We start from the raw sequence: 5,388 nt of genomic DNA, 5'->3' as shown, positions 1-5,388 counted from the left end.
CGATCGCCGGACTGCGGTTCGAGTCCTGCTGAAGCTCGATCGTTAGTTTTAGTGTCTAGAACCTTACCATCCTTGTGAGCTAAGGATGGGGGGTTTGGGGAAGCATATAGGTCAATCTGCTGAGTCATCACCAGCCCTCACCTGACCCTCCCTGGTCCTAGCTTTAGTGGAAAGGGGGCTGATCATTCTCTAGGGCATTGTCCTGCTAGCTAGGGCATTGTCACTGTTTCTTGCCTCTGTTATTCATAAGTGGACTTTGAAATTTTAAAATCTCTCTGTATATTGAAGCTGTTTCTGGTCTGTACATTCTATCTTGCTTACCTGTCTTTGTGGGCCTTGACCCTGATTGATTGAAATGAGCATGATGCTTATGATATCGAGATAAAACCTAGCTAAACTTTGTGAATGTTTATAAATACTGAATAGAAAAAACTGTGTCCCTTATGAACAGGGAAAAAATGCCACTAGGAATGTATGAGAAAGAAAAATATAAAGGAAATGGTAGAAGCGGTATTATGGTCCAATTTTATCTCTATCATTGCGGTTTTTTCGGTCATAGTTATGGATGCAGCGATTTCGATGGAGATACAATAATTTTGGTATTTTATGAAAAATAAAAACTTTAGGAATGATTTTGAGCATCAATGCGTCATGTAAGTGTGATCACTTTGATGACCTTATCAGAATATGATGCAGATGGATGATGCATAATGCTGGCAAGGGACATTCATGTAACAGAGGATGTGTTCAGTTGACGATTGATTGATTGGCTTGTTCTCTTGTGACATGCCGTCAAAGATCACCGAGGTCGTTCCCGACGCTATGCGAAAGAAAAGGGGAGAGAAACACGAATGGGAACAATAGCCAGGGAAGTTAATGTTGATAATCGATTCAACTTGAAAGACATGACAAGAAATTTTGTAATCTTTCGGGAAGGGCCCTAACGAAAATTAATCTGACACCCAGCGGGTGAAAACCTTTCGAAGATCTCTCTCTCTCTCTCTCTCTCTCTCTCATAGAAAGTATTTGTGATTTGGAGAACCTGTCAGGTTATGGGCACTGAAATGGAAAGCGTTTAGGATTTAACTTTCGCCCATGATCACGTTAGCATCGAAACGAGATATATAACAAAGGAGTAAGGAATCGGAGGGAAGGTTCAAAGGAGGGACCCTTACAATGGTCGTAGCATCTATGGGGATACATCCCAACCTGATCCAAACATACGTTAAATCAGACGTCAAACATCTGGCTGGCCAGATACTTGTCGACCATAGACGCCCCTTTTAACCCTCTATCCATTGTGACTAGGGATTTCATTTAAATCTAAATGGTTGATTCTTTTCCTCTGTTTTTCATTTAGTTACTCTTCAAATAATTCTTTTTGTCATCATTTTGAACACAGTAGTTTTGATCAAACACATTTTTTTGTTTTATATAATCAGATATCAAATTTAAAGTTTAAAAGAAGTTAATTGGTACATAAATATAAACTGGAAAAAAGGCATCTTTATCAGGTAATTAACAATAAGAATACACCTCAGTTCTAATTAGATGTAAAATTGTTTCGCGCTGTTTTTAACTGTGAAATACTTGTGATAAAAAATAGACCTAGGAATGAAAATATATAAAAAAAAAAATTATCAATCAAGCGTCAAAGTTCAAGGGCTATTTCACATTGATGAGGGTTGTTTGAGTATCTACAAGATAAGACTCACGTAAGACTCTTAATAGGGCTGTGCGTCATTTAAGTTGACAGATCTGATGTAATCACATCCAAGTCTGCCATATCCAGGGCTTGCATGAATATGTCACAGTTGCTAATGTGCCTCATTGTGACCCAGTGCCGCATCAGAACACGTGGTCAGGTGCAAAGATTCTGTTATCTATGTTTTTAAATACATGTCTTGTCTGCCCATTACAATATCCGGGTGAAGAAAATCCGTCGTTATTATACAAATTTTAGGTTCATGAGTGATCTCTGGCAATGAATTATGATATTTCATCAAAAAAATTAACTTTGAATGTATAGATCCGGGAAAACAAGCTCCCATGTCCATATGTGACGAAATAGCAACCTCGTCCTAAAAATCAATGCTTTAAATTTGCATTAGAAATTCATAGATTTGCATGTGCAGCAATGAATCACACTGAGGCCTGGTAAGTCAATAGGGTTAGCGAGGGCCGAGTAATCAAAGCTGCTCCGAAAAATAAGTTGTTGTGTTGTAATATAAACTTTCGTATTTATTGTATCTTATGAAGTTTTTTCATGCTCTACTTTGCTTTCTGGTTTTAATTAACGTTTCCCATTTTCTTTTTTGCATCTAAAGTTAAAGTGCTTGTCGAGTGTAATTCCGGCTACTCAAATGAGCCTAAGGCCTACATAATCTAACAACAAAAAGCTCCGTGAAATCAAAATAGAATTAATGGCCGTGATTTCATCCCTTCCATCTAGGTCCAGAAGACATCTAACGAACATATATTATTGTTGTTCTCTCCCAACATCTTGCAGGGATGCAAGTGCTTGTGTATATGGTCATCTCTTTGGCTTAGGAAATACCTACAGTTCCCAAGTCCCATATTCAATTGTATTTAAAACTTCCCAGCCATCTTTGAAAATTCTGGAATTCTCGTTTTGGTATTGCTAACCATCCAGGACTAACCAGATACAATCTTGTTTAATTTCACTGACCGATGATTAATCGTACAGCTGACCGATTACCAATGGCTGCCGCAGATCATATAAAGAAAATCATTCTCGTATGCAAGACTCTAAATGGATTGGACTCTAACATTATATCTTTGCGCCAGCCCTTCTTAATATTGAAGGTTACATTCTTTCTTTTTCATATACACAATCCTCCGGAGAATATATACATGAACATATACTCCTTAGCCAAAAGACAATAAAACTTGACTAAATTCCTCAACAAACCGGGTGACCTGCATAAAACATAAATTCTTTTTAGATTGATCTGGAACAGGAAGAGCAAAATGGTTATCTTTATTAGAAACTAGTGATAATTTCTTTATCAAGGGGACCTAGAAGATAACAGAAATTCTAAATGTGAAATCAATTTACCTACAGTATAAAAAGCAAATGGAAAGATAAATGAAGGAACAAAAAATATGAAAAGAAAGATACAGTCGTTACAGAAATTTACAAGAGACCACAGAAAGATAGTAGAAGAGAGAAGGGGTCACAGCGATGTCCGATAGGCCAACAACTGAGCGAAGGAAGAAATTCTATTGGGAGGAAAATTGGTTATTTTTTATTTCTCGGACCCAAGAATTGTCTACGTGCATGCATTAAACGCTGGGAGATTATTTAAACCCCTGCAGCCACACGTCGCCCGGTGCTGGCTTTCCACTTTCACGCGTCACCTCTTTGTAAGCACAGAATGTCCAGAAAGGAATGTAATGCTGGAATTTCATTGCGACATTCCTCTCTCTCTCTCTCTCTCTCTCTCTCTCTCTCTCTCTCTCTCTCTCTCTCTCTCTCTCTCTCTCTCTCTCTCTCTCTCCGTGAAATAGAAAAAAAGGCAGTAAAAACTCGGGTGCTACTTGGCTAAAATAGGGATTACATTCTCGCTTTGGTTGCTTTTTTTTTTTTTTTTTTTTTTACATCAGTATTTACTCATTCTACTGCCAAATATAAAGCCAAAACTGATAATGCTCTTTATATATTTTACTCATTCATGAACAGACATGCGTCTTCCATGAGAATATCGACGAAGAACTAGTACTGATGGGAATTGATTAATCCGGACTGAAATTGGGTTATTAATTCCACAACTTATGGGCTTACATACATACATACATACATACACACACACACACACACACACACACACACACACACACACACATATATATATATATATATATATATATATATATATATATATATATATATATATATATATATATATATACATGTGTAAAATAGATTTGTATAGAAGGCTTTTGGAATGAATGGTGATGAAGAGTAATAGCTGGTTTTGCTGATTTTTGTACACTGACCATATTGCAAAAAACTGAAACATTTACAAACAGAACACTGACCATAAATACAAAATTGGTCCCTAGTAGACCAGTGTTTATCTTATTCAAATCTAAGGCACTGTAAACTTTTCACTATCACAATGAAAGCACTATTAAAACTATGTTATAGGAACCGTCGTTTCACAAATGATGACGGAGTTCTAACTGAGCAGGCTTTAGGAAGTTACACATGCCGACTGGTACTTCATTTTCGATGCGTTTTTCATTAGTTTTCGCCACTATCCCACTTTATCACTCATCTTCCCTCATTCATTGAAAGCTAGGAGATGAAAAAAAAGTCATGACATTCGTCAAGTCCGCCTTGCCTCTTGATAACTTGATTATTTAAGAACTTGCCAAACTAAAGATTCGGGATAAGATGAAGAAAGACCAAAGAACATGAATGATAATTTTAGGAAAAGGGAAAATCAATATTACCTCTACCACTCTCACTACCATCATGACGGAACACCTGTAACACCTGCTCAGGTGCAGTTTGAGTCGTATGAGTCAATTTTCTCTTAGTTTTTAGGGGGCGACTGCGTGAAGTATTATTCGTTTCATGTGATGAAGGGTTACTCAAGATTTTGTCTCAGTTTTGTTCTTTTAGTTGTCATCCAATGAGTGTAGTAGCTCTCATAAGGATAATGAAACAGCCAACAACAGTAAAAATCGATGCTTACAGAAATGTACTCCTGATTGTTAGCTTCCAAAACTAAATGCAATGAACCACTTTGAAAATGAGAGCGTAGTTGAGGTTGATAACCTGTCTGCACAATAAAAACTTTGAATGTAAGGAAGGACACCCCTTATATGCAGCCAGCTTACCTTTGGAGTTATATAAGCAAGAAATAACTCTGTTTTATCTTATTTTATCAAGTTTGATAATTCTGGAACTCTTTATCATATATTTGTGATTTCAAGAGACAAGATAGAAAGGAAATGGAACTAGAGAGATGGGAAACGAGTATAAGCTCTTTTACAGCGGGTCACGAGAGGGAAGAAATGGAGATGGGGTCAGAATGGGTAATAACTGGAAGGAAAAATTGGTAGAAGTGAATAAAATGAATGTTATGCTTTTAAAGATTCCAATGATAATAGGGGATCAGATAGTAAACATAATTTCAGCATATGCCCCTTAGATGCGATGCCAAGAACAAGAAAAATAATAATTTAGACAAGATTTTGAGGTAGCTATTAGAACAGCGAAAGATGAGAAGAAGCTTGTCATAGGAACACACATGAATTGCAGAGGGGGAATTGGGGAAGAGAAGGGATGGATGTGAGGAGGCACATGGAGGCAATGGGTTTGGAGTTGGAAATGAAGATGGGGAGTGTATATTAAAG

Source organism: Palaemon carinicauda, unplaced genomic scaffold (assembly GCF_036898095.1).
Source record: "Palaemon carinicauda isolate YSFRI2023 unplaced genomic scaffold, ASM3689809v2 scaffold122, whole genome shotgun sequence".
In the NCBI taxonomy this organism is placed as follows: Eukaryota; Metazoa; Arthropoda; class Malacostraca; order Decapoda; family Palaemonidae; genus Palaemon; species Palaemon carinicauda.
The sequence above is the reverse complement of the archived record's forward strand: the minus strand, read 5'-3'. Positions refer to the sequence as shown.